This window comes from Hippopotamus amphibius, chromosome 9 (assembly GCF_030028045.1).
Source record: "Hippopotamus amphibius kiboko isolate mHipAmp2 chromosome 9, mHipAmp2.hap2, whole genome shotgun sequence".
Lineage (NCBI taxonomy): Eukaryota > Metazoa > Chordata > Mammalia > Artiodactyla > Hippopotamidae > Hippopotamus > Hippopotamus amphibius.
The window spans coordinates 40,744,457-40,757,115 of record NC_080194.1 but is presented as its reverse complement, the minus strand read 5'-3'; the positions used below and the strand labels follow the sequence as shown (position 1 = coordinate 40,757,115).

The 12,659-nt window shown below is 39.9% G+C and overlaps 1 pseudogene; it reads right to left on the bottom strand.

Annotated features, from left to right (window-relative positions):
- Nucleotides 1-636: 636 nt before the first annotated feature.
- On the bottom strand, nucleotides 637-1,514 carry LOC130861494 (olfactory receptor 51F1-like; annotated as a pseudogene).
- Between the last annotated feature and the right edge of the window lie 11,145 nt (nucleotides 1,515-12,659).

Below are 12,659 nucleotides of genomic sequence, written 5' to 3'. Positions count from 1 at the left end.
AATGGATATTCCTTAAAAGGTAATCTAATGAAACTTCCAATTCCAGTTCATCATTCTTTAAGCTTCCATACTTTAACTTTACTTAGCACAAAGGTTATTTTATAAGCTCACATATAACTTCTCTTACTCCTTCCACTGTCACATACACCCCTTACTCCAGCTATACTCACCACATACAACTCCTTGGTGCATCAGGCTATGTCATATTTCACTGACTTCACAGTCCTGTGCCCCGGGCCTGGAAGATCCTTACATTTTTATATGTTACACATTCTTCTTAGTCCAAAAATTTACTTCCTCTAAGAATTCTTTGAGTTTCCAGTATGATCTCGATATTTTCTTCAGTGTCCATATAACCTCTTGGATATAACTATATGATAACACTTCTCATTCATTGTTATTATATATTTAATGTTATGTCCCTGCCACTGGACTATATAAACTATTTGAGAGGAGAGGATTTTTGTTATAAAACTTTGTATTATCATACTAAGAAAAAGCCTAATGTTACTCAATAAAATGTCAAAGGAAGAGAGGAAGGAAGCAAGACTATCTTTATCTAGGTCATTGCATGGTCAGACTGACCACTCTGGAAATAACTTGTGGAAAGATTTACGGATTTGTTTGGTCTTCACGCTATATATAATGGGGTTCAGCACTGGGGGAAACAGGAAATGGAGATTTGACAAGAGTGTATGGACATATGGAGGAGCATTATGCCCAAAGCGATGTACCAAAGCCAAGATGACCCAGGGGATGTAGAAGATGGCAACAGCACCAATGTGAGAGATGCAGATGCTGAACGCCTTTTGCCTCTCCTTTGGGGAGGCGATGCTGAGGATGGACTTGATGATCAGCACATAGGAGAGGAAAATGCAGGGAATATCTATACCTGATGTCAGAAAGAGAGCAACTAAGCCACAGATGCTGTTGACCTTGATACTTGAGCAAGAACACTTAATCATATCAGGGTGGTAACAATAGGAGTGGGAAAGCACATTAGGACCACAGAAAGACAACTTCTTAAGGAGCAGGAGCAAGGGCATCAGGTTGACCAACATTCGTACAAAAATCACCATACCAGATTTAATGATTCTAGAGTTGGTTAGAATCATAGCATATCTTAGGGGGTTACAGATGGCAACAAAGCGGTCAAAAGCCATGGCCAAAAGCACAGAGGATTCCATGAGGGTGAATCCATGTAGAAAGAACATCTGTACAATGCAGGCATCTAGGCTGATGACCCTGGCATTGAACCAGAGGACACCCAGTGTTGTGGGAAGAGAAGAAATAGTGATGCCAATGTCAGTGGTGGAGAGCATGGAGAGGAAATAGTACATGGGCTCATGGAGGCTAGAGTCTGTGATCACTACATACAGGATGGTGCTGTTCCCCAAGAGGGCAATCACACAAAGACAGCAAAAAGGGATGGAAAACCAGATGTGAAAAGCTTCTAGCCCTGGCACTCCAGTCAAGAGGAAAGTTGGAGGAGTGGAATTACCAATGGACAGCATGGTGGTCTGAGTGAAATGGCACTCCCCTTCAGTCAGTTCCTGCAATGACACATTTCATTGAGTCAAAACTACTCTCAGTCAGACATTTTGATAATTGTTTTAATTATTATGCATCATGTCGTCCCTACAGAGTTAGAGGTAGCTTTTATCTATCGTCTTTATGCTACGGATAAGTTTCAGCTAGGTTAAATTATCCATTAAACAAGTAAAAGACAAATCTGACTCAAATCTCTTGCTCTTCCTGCTCTATCATGCTTAGCACATGTTATGAACAGCAGGACTGAAACTAGGGTGAGGCAAGTAAGACATTTGCCTTGGGTATGGAATATAAGGACAGTGCTGAAAAAACTCAGCAACTGGATAAATAACATTTTTATGCAAAAGTTTAAAAAGTCAAAACCAATGCAAAAAATCTGACAAACAGAGCATCAAAGTTCTGAATAAAGACCAGAGCTGTGCCAAGCTACGTTGACATCTAAGGCAAAATGAAATATATACACCCCTATGTACATGTTTTCATGTATTTTTAATACTTAGTGTTTTCCAGAACATTAACATAACTTGAAAATGTTGAGAAATTGAAAAGCAATTGTATTAAATCTCACACCATTATTATTATTTTTTTAAACTCTTTATTGGAATATATTTGCTTTACAGTCTTGTACCAGTTTTTGAGGTACACCAAAGTGAATCAGCTGTACTTTTACATATATCCCCATATCCCCTCCCTCCCGAGACTCCCTCCCCCCCACGACTTCCTCCCCCCCTCCCTGTCCTAACCCTCTAAGGCATCTCCCATCCTCAAGTTGATCTCCTTTTGTTATACAGCAACTTCCCACTAGGTATCTATTTTACAGCTGGTAGTGTAAATATGTCTATGCTACTCTCTCACTTTGTCCCAGCTTCCCCTTCGCCCCTCACCCCAGCCCCGTGTCCTCAAGTCCATTCTCTACTTCTGTATCTCCACTCTTGCCTGTCCCTGGGTTCATCAGTACCATTTCTTCAGATTCCATATATATGGGTTAGCATACAGTATTTGTTTTTCTCTTTCTGGCTTACTTCATTCTGTGTGACAGACTCTAGGTCTATCCACCACATGACAATTTCATTCCTTTTTATGGCTGAGTAATATTCCATTGTATATATGTGCCACATCTTCTTTATCCATTCATTTGTTGATGGGCATTTAGGTTGCTTCCATATCCTGGCTATTGTAAATAGTGCTGCAATGGACATTATGCTACATGTTTCTTTTTGGATTATGGTTTTCTCTGGGTATATGCCCAGTAGTGGGATTACTGGGTCATATGATAGTCCTATTTTTAGTTTTTTAAGGAACCTCCAAACTGTTTTCCATAGTGGCTGTACCAGCTTACATTCCCACCAACAGTGAAGCAGAGTTCCCTTTTCTCCACAGCCTCTCCAACATTTACTGTTTCTAGATTTTTTGATGATGGCCATTCTGACCAGTCACATCATTATTTTAAATTTAAATATTTTATTTATACCATAGTAGACACAATTTTACTTCAGCTGATTAAAATTTATTTAGAATTTTCACATATGTCCTATATGGCAATTTTCTCAATTGAAAATGCAGTAAACAAAAAAAAACTTAATAGGTTTAAAAATGTAGTATTAAGTTTGCTTCCTTTAAAACTAAGGGTTCACATTATTTCTTTTCCTTTAGGTTATAATATGGCTTGGCATGGTACTGGACTTTACTTAAAATTGTGATGTTTTATTGATCATAGACCAAAAAAGTTAGATTAAAAATATTGCATTTAAATATTATTTATCATGATTACTAAATTTTTTGATGTCCCCCTAAATTTTCACTCCCCTCCCTGTCATCTTGGTCCTTAGCAGTTGCTATCCTTGGTATGTTACCCCATCCCAGCATAAATGAAGCCAAGAAGGATTTTCATAATTGTGAGTTTCAGGGGAAAGTTTGAATACTCATTTGTATTTTAAACTTCTAGAGAGTTGCTGGAGGATTTCTTTTCCCAAACACTCACTCCCATTTCCATCCCCTTCCTCACTAGTTCCCCAAGCCTAGAAAGGCAGGAAAGATATTTCTTTCTCTTTCAAATTTCTACTCCAACTTTCCCCACCTCTCTACAACCTTGGTGCGTCTCCCCCACATCTTTTTTCTTCATCTCCTTACCTGCTATTCGCTGGAACAAGAAGTTCCTTTGCCCTCACAGGACCCCATCAAAGAGACAAGTGAAAACTCCTGAGCTGATGGAACTGCTTTCTGAGACACTTGGTTGGGGAGAATCTATAATTTCAGCCTTTTCCTGCAGGAGCAAAGAGTCTTTAAATGGCTTTTTCCAGGTGGTTGACTTACCAAGAGTAGAATCCCTGGCCCCAAAGGGGCCTCCTAACCTACCCCAGAGAAAATGCATGGTTTCCTTCAGGCACTTGATACACTTGAGGAAAACCTCCTTAAGGTAACATTTTGTGCAGCCATTAACCAAATCTTTTCTACTGTGGATTACACCCTCGGAAGGGGAGATGAAGGAAGGGACATAGAGTATCAACACAGGACTGCACAGAGAGGAACTTATATATAATCTGATGTTCTTACTTTAGCATCTTACTCCTTTCATTCTGCATTGAGAGAGAGAATCATTAACAGAAGGCAGTAAGCACTAGTGAAGATTTTTTCAGTGATTTAGGAGGGATAAAAAGGAACAAAAAAAGACCAAAAGAAACCGTGAAAACAAGTCTTCAGTAAATAGAATTTTTTGGCATTATATGAAATAATGAAAACTATCATTTTTGAGCAGCTACTATGTGCTATATTTTATGGCTTAATTCATCCATTTGTGTCTGTTTTCACTGACAAATTCATTTTAATTTAATAATTATGGTGGATATTTAGCTTGTGCTGCCCTGTTCTGACAGGGAGGCCTAAAAATGAAGAAAACAGATACATTAATTACATTTACTTAAAACTATTTTTGATTAAGTATTTTGAGCTGGAGAGATTATCCTGGATTATCCAGGTGGACCCAATGTAATCACAAGAGTTCTTATAAGAGAGAGGCAGGAAGCTCAGAGCTGGAGTAGGACGTGTAACTCTGGAAGGAGAGCCTGGAGACTGTAAGAAAGGGGACCCGAGCTAAGGAACACAGACAACCTCTAGAAACTGAGAAGGTATGGATGTAAATTTTCCCCTAGAGAAGGAATACACCACTGCTGAAACCTTGATGTTTTAACCTCATAAGATTTATTTTAGACTTTGACCTCCAAAACTGTAAGATTTTGTGTTGTTTGAAGCCACTGAATTTATACTAATTTACGGTAGTTTGTTAAGCAGTAAGAGAATACTGATTCAGAAGCCACCCACAGCCAGAGTAAGGTGTCGGCATGCATCCAGGCCATTGTGGGCCTTTGAACCCGGTTCAGATGCCAGCAGAGTATTGGAGCATAAATTATCCCAGCTGATGCCGGAGTTAGCCCCGCTGAGCATTGCCTGACTTCTTGGCCCAAAGAACCATAAGCAATAATGTAAATTTTTTTTAGCTCTTCGGTTTTGAAGAGATTTGTTTTCCAGCAGTAGATAGCCAAGAAACATATTTTGCCCTCACTCTTGTGTGTTATCTCTGTTACTCCAAAGGTGCCCAAATGCCCTTTCTGCTGTTGGCAAATAGCTACACTGCTTCAAGCATCTAAAACTCAGATGTCTCCTCTTTTAATCATCTGTTCCTGACATTTGGAGGATGCTAATTGGAGATCAGGCTAAAAATGCCGAGAGTGGATTATATGTTATTTAAAATGTAACATTTGCTAAGAATTATATAGTTTAGAAAATATATTTCATATTAATTATATCATTTAATCCACAAAATAATCCTATACAATTTATTTATAATTATCATTCTGATTTAACAGAGAAAATGAAGTCCTAGTGTACCAAAGCAATTTGCTCAAGTTTATGCAGCTGGTAAATTGTGGAGCGTGAACGTAACCTGAAATGTTTTCCACTCAGTCATTGCTCCTCATCACGTGAGATGAAGTGCATACTTCAAAGGAATTGCAACAAATATAAACAATACAGTTTCCCTTTTTGCTATCACTTTCTTCATGACTTCATACTGAAAGTGTAACCATTTTGGAATCTGACAGGTTGAAATTTAAATCTTAACTCTGTCATCACTAGTTTTGTGACATTGCGCACGTACTGTCTCATTGGTAAAATGTGGATGATAATATACTCTCGTGAAGATGACCTGAGACAAAGTCTGTACAACACTTAACAGTGCTTGTTACATGGATGATGCTCAATGAATGGGGCACTTATTTGGATAGAACTTGGTAAAAACTGATATTTTTGTTATTACACTTGGAGTATTTAAAATATTCTAGCTGTGGATTAAATAAAATTATATATATATTATATGTATATTATATATTATATGTATACGACGTGTTTAGCACGGTCTGAAACACAGTAAAACTACAAAAAAATGTTAATTGTTCTGATTACTAATTTTAAAATGACAACAACTGATTTTTCTGGTTCCTTCACCCCATTCATCTCCTTCTCCTAGTACATAGGAACTTTAAAAGAATAAAATATGCATACATTTCTGGTATGAGGAACTGTCAGAATGAGTAAGAAAGGGTTTGTTCATCTTGTAGATTTTTGCCGAAGTTCACTGTTACGAAGGACTTATTCATTTTAAGGATCTATTCATCCTCTCTAATTATTGAGCCAGGTAGAATAAAGCTGAGAACTTGGGCTGGTGGATTGGTTGAAATATACATGAGGAAAAGAAATTAGAGGAAAAAGATACTCTTCAAAGTTCACTTGGCCTGGTGAGCCAAAAGGTGACTCAGTAAGGAAATTAGCAATTTTGTACCATTGTTTTGACTTAGTGTGTTTCTGATTAACAAAAATTTTTTTTCTTTCTGATAATACTTTACCTACATGACTTTTCAAATTTCCAGCAGTATGTCATATCAACCAGATTACACTATTTTACTATCATTTTGATAATTATAAATCAGTAATGGCTATGCATAAAGGCTTTGGTCCCTGCAATCCCCTTATCAAATATTTTCCTTCCCCATTCTGCAAATAGAATATAACTTTAAACAGAGACCCTTATGAGGTAGCAAACGGAGCAGGAGATAACCATAGTTAGCATAGGATAGAGTTCTCTGAACTTCATTAAAAATTGCAAAACCATTCCCCTGCTCCCCTGGGGTTTGTTTTCTCAATGGTTTAGTATTCTTTAATGTCTAAAAAATGTGTTCAGGGACATGTCTCTGGATCAGGGGCTGCAGCTAATTAGGGAGGTGCTAGGGACTCACCTGTGAGAACCTTACTAAGAACGACAGTCTCCTGTTACCTGGCAATAAATTGTGTGAATTACTTTTCTTAAAACTTCTCCCCAATCCTCAAGGAGAATGGCACAAGGCTCCTTGGGATTCGACATAGAGCCCGAGCCTGAGAATCACTTGTATTTCCTCTCCCTGTCTGGGCGTGTATGAAGTGAAAGTCTATATTAATCTCTAGAGCAGGAAAGGCCCAGTCAGAGCTGCAGATCCAAGCTTCAGAAAAGATGAAAGAAGATGGCATTCTGCCTGCATTCTGGATCTGATTCCAAGAGGAGGGATGGTTGTTTGGGCAATTCAGAATTAAATGCCGGGACTTCCCTGGTGGTGCAGTGGTTAAGAATCCATCTGCCAATGCAGGGGACACGGGTTCCATCCTTGGTCCAGGAAGATCCCATATGCCGCAGAGCAGCTAACCCTGCACGCCACAAACACTGAGACTGCGTGCTAAAGCCCATGAGTCACAACTACTAAAGCCCTCGTGCCCCAGCTACTGAAACCTGCAAGCCTAGAGCCTGTGCTCCTCAACAAGAGAAGCCACTGCAATAAGAGAAGCCACCGCAATGAGAAGCCTGAGCACTGCAACAAAGAGAAGAGTAGCCCCCACTAGCGGCAACTAGAGGAAGCCCACGTGCAGCAACAAAGATCCAACACAGCCAAAAAAGTAAATAAAAGAATCAAATGCCAGTCTTCCTTCCAAAGTTTCAGGGATCCTGCCTGGTCCCTGCTCTGACTCTCATAATCGATGGAAGCTCAGTGAGCTGGCCTTGAGAGTAGCCCAAGGCTATCCTTCAGCAGGATAACATTATCTCAATTTCTGTTCCCCTTTAGAAGCCAAATCAATGAGGGCTCTTGTGTTTCATACCCCTCAATCTGGCTCTACAGATGTAGAGGAGAACCTGCTTAGTAACCCGTCAGGCACAGATAGATTGGAGTTTGGTTTCCTCTGAGCAGTATGGGTGCTCAGGGAGAGTGGGTGCTGCCTCCCCAGCTCACCATGTCTTCTTTCATCAATATTACACCAGAGATCGAGATCTTCCTCCTAATAGGTTTTCCTGGGTGACAGGCCTTCCACATCTGGATCTCAGTTCCCTTCTTCCTTCCACACACAGTATAATCCTGTTGGTAGTGATTCTGGAGCCAAGCCTCTATGAGCACATGTACTATTCCCTCTCCATGGGGTCCACCACTGAACTGGGGCTGACTCTTTACAATGCCTCGGTGTCCTCTGGTTCAACGCCCATAAAATCCCCCTGACTGCATCATCCAGCTCTTCTTCCTCTACAGCTCTGGTTTTACAGAATCCTCAGTACCCAGGGTCATGGCTTTGAACTGCTTTGCTGTTATCTGCAGACCCCTCTGATAAGACACCATTCTGACAAACTTTATGACTTTAAAGATTGATGTAGTGATGGTCCTTAGAATGTGGATCAGCCTTTGTCTATCCATTTTTCTCATTAAGAGGCTGCCATTGGGCGGGGGGTGAAGGGGAAACTGAGAAGAAGCGGGAGAGTAGTACAGACATATATATACTACCACCTGTAAAATAGTCAGTGAGAAGTTGTTGTATAACAAAGGGAGTCCAACTCGAGGATGGAAGATGCCTTAGAGGACTGGGGCAGGGAGGGTGGGGGGGAATCGAGGGGGGGGCGTCAAGGAAGGGAGGGAATATGGGGATATGTGTAAAAAAAACAATTGATTGAACCTGGTGTACCCCCAAAAAAAATAAAATAAAAAAAAAAAAAAAATAAAAAAAAAAAAAAAAAAAAAAAAAAAAAAAAAAAAAAAAAAAAAAAAAAAAGAGGCTGCCATTTTGCAAAGTCAATATCCTTTTCCATCCTTATTGCTTCTACTCTGATGTGCTTAAGGTAGCATGTTCTGATTCAAGGATGAACAGTTATGGGAGGCTTAGCTGTTCTCACTCTAATCACAAGGGTTCATCTACCATACATTGTCCTCTCTTACGTCCTGATCATCTGCTCTGTATTCCTCACTGCTTCCTCATAGGGACTGAATAAAGCCTGCAGCACACGTCTCCCACACTGGGGGCAGTTGCAATCTTCTGCATTCCCTGGGTGTTCTTTCAATTGTCCACGGCTTTTCCACAAGGCGTCACCATATGTCTATCCACTATCATCCAACTTCATTTCCTTGGCCGCCTGTGCCAAACCCTATTGTATAAACAAATCTGCAGCACTATCCTCAAGCTCTTCCAAACAAAACTGGGAGAGGTCTCATGGAGGCTGCTCTTCCCAAATTTAATCACCTCGTTTTGCAGGGTGAGCTTTCCTTTCCTCTCCCCAAAGGTTGATTTCTCTGCTAGGATCAGCCTGATAGTTTTTCTTTCTGCTGCATGTTTCTTCTCTACCGCTGAAAACAACAGCAATAGCGATGCTGACTAAATAGCCACTGTGTTCAAGTTCTGCATTAAGCTCTTTTAAGTTCATGCTTTTATTTAGTTTAAACCACAGCTCCTTAAAATGGATACCCAGTTTCTTAATTTAGCAATTAAGTGACTAGAATTTTTAAATGTCTTAAGAAAAATACCCATGGGATTTGGATACAGGTCTATTAACTCTAATTCTGTGCTATTCCTGGATATCATGTTGCCTTTTAAGTGCAGAAGACACAGTTCAGGTCACAGCTCATGTCTCTAAGGAGAGCTGGACATTGTATTCTGCTCTTAGGACACTTCACAGGTGCATTGTAGACTAGGCAGTTCCTGAGGAAAAGATACTGTGATCCTATCCTTTCTCAATCTTCTTTATTCTCTCTGCTTTCTCAGAACAATTGTGCTAACACATACTTATTTCTGAGTAGAACTGGCTATAATGAGATGGGCTGTAACAGGACTTGAGCTCCCTCTGTGGGGTAATCTTGCACTGGTGTCTGAAGAAATTGTGTTCTAGTTGCTGGAGTTTTGAGATGCTGTTATGTGCTCAATTTAAATTTAAGTAGGGGGAGTGGCTTCTAGGAGGCAGAGGCTTAGCCACACTGAATTTATCAGTAGTGACATCTTTCCAATTCATCTGCCTCATTTTCTCTGTGTGACTTGATGGATAACTGGTGAAGAAGAGAATGGTGTTTGTATATGTGTCCAAATGGGCACCAGTCATTACTACTGCTTTCAACAGTTGGCAGAGTCAGATACAGAACCAGCATTCACAACACTGCTGGAATTACCAAACAGAAGAGCAGTGTAAATTCAGCATGACCGTTGGACAAGGGGCCAGTTTGGGTTTAAGAATTTTGAAGGGTTAGGAAGATAAGAGTTGGGCTTCATACCAGGATCAGAGTAGATACCTTCTCAGGGTGCTCAGTGTGACTTAATTCAAGAAAATGATGAAGCATTTTGTTGGTCCCTGCCCCCATCAAGCAGACAAGGAATTCAATATTGTGAGCAATCGCTGAATAAGTGGGTGAGTGACTACAGATGGGGGACCAGACCACCGCTGTGTGCTTTTAACTGTGCCTCTGTTTTTGCCTGGTCTTACCTAATGCATGACTTGCTGTCAAGCTGCGTGGTAGAGAATAAAATTGAGTTTCTCTCTGTGATTTTAAAAATACTTGTCTATTAGTGGGTCTGTGAAAGTAAAGGGCTTTTTTGGTTTCCTGTGAAACAGCTATTGGGTAAGAAGTCTGATGAAGAACAATGCCTTCAATTGTGAGTGAGGGAAATGTGGTGATGTTGAACATGTATAACTTAGGAGAAAGATTATGTGTCTGTGTGGCCTTTCTGGAAAGTTTCTGATGAAGATGGATTTCATATTTATGAATGTACGTACGTATGTATGTATGTGACTGAAGCCTCTTCTCTTGCTTTATATTTCATTAGGATGAATTTGCAAAAACACTGATTCTCTAATTTTCATATCTGGAAAATAAAATCGTTCTGGGGTGTCTGCTAGCATATTCTTAAAATAAGTATCTCCAAAAGATGCTAATAGCAAATTTTAAGTATTTTGAAATCCTTGGATCCAGAATAGAGTTATATACGCTAGATTACCAGAGATTTTTTTCAGTATACAGATTTACTTCTTAAATGGAAGCAACTTTTCCTGAAGGTAAAATGTATCTTTTAAAGAAGGCAGATTCACACTGGATATGTTCACTGGATTCAATATAATATTTACTGAGCATCTTTTATGGACCAGACAGGTTTGTAGCTACATTCAACGTAGAGAAATATTTAAGAAGGTTGTATGTATAGAATAACAATGAACGTATCATATTACATATGTAAAGAAACGAATTGGATATTAAAATAAATGTATACATAAGTATAGAAAATTAAAATGCACTTCTATACTAAAGAGGGAATCGATTGTAAAATAGTGATTGGAACTACTCTGACCATGTGGCAGGTAAAACAAAGGAAGAAGAAGTAGAGTCCCTGAGATGTACAGGGGCAGAATGACACAAATGTGAGGGGCACAGGCCTCATACTTGGGCAGGGCTTCTTCCTTTGTTTTACCAGGAAGAGACACATGGCTCATAGACGTAGTCAGCGCAGGCCACATAAAAGAGGGGGGGCTGTTTCTCACAACAGCCTTAGTGTAGCTGATATAGAACAGGAAACACATCCAGAATCGGGAAGCCTCCCACCATGAAAATACACAAGGAGCTGGTGGAGGGCTAGTCTACAATGGTGGCATCAAAGGATGACTCCTAATGGAGGAGGAGCCCACACTCAGAAGAGACTCAGCAAGTAATAAACCCTTTATGTCTGAGAACTCTGGGGATTATGAGAGCTGAGTGATTAGAAAATTATCTGAATAGAAAACCACTTATCATATGTCAATAAATACATATATTTTTCCTATGTTAATCCTGAATATGATCTATACTTTCTCCTGATGACGGTGTTTATAAATCACAGGCCCAAATTCATGGAATGAAGACTAAACATTGCAAACATCTCGTCTCCAAATGGAAATGAGTCACTGTAAATGCTACATTAACCCTTGTCCTTTTTTTCCACATAAAAGTCAATTTTGTCGGAAGAAACAAATTACTTTTTCATTACGCCTGTGGCTGTATCTAACCACACCTTTATACACATTGAATTAAAATAAATCAGAAAAATCATGAAAATGGGAAAGAGAGAGAGAAAGAGAGAAATGCCTAACTCCAACAGAATCTTGCTCATCCTTATCCTTGAGCTCTGTTGAATTCTTTACAGCCTGCTGAGGATGTGTTCGTGATTTTGCCTTGATCTGGGGCCTGCATTACCTGTCAGAGTTTCCTTTTTACCCTCAGATCCCAGTTTCTCTCTAAGCCTGACAGGACAAGGCCCCATCCTGCATTTGCCTAGGATCTTTGGTGAAAACACATGGTAGAGGATGTCTGTCCTGCAAGCTAAAACCTAAGCTCCTAGGTAAGATGGAGCCTGTATTTGGCTCTGCGGCCTCCTTTCTCTCCATAGCCACTTGGCTGTTCCTCCTGCATCTTTCATGGTTCATCGCCTTTGCAAATGCTGATTCCTCACCTTTGACTTTCCTTCCCATTTTTATCCCTCTTATGAACTGAAACTACCCACTTTAAGACACAGCTCAATCATCATGTCTTTGGTGATCTCTTCTGATGCCTTTCCTGCCCACAAATTTCCCCACCAATGGGAGAATTCATAAAGACACAAACTCCCTTGTGTATTTCTGTTTGCATAAATACAAACATAAATGTTTCTTTCTCTGTTTCTTGGGAAGTAGGCAGGTCTAATCAGTGACTGTTGTTTTATTTTGAGAACTGAGGAAAAGATGACAGAAGAGCTGGTCCAGGGGAGAGTAGAGAAGTCCC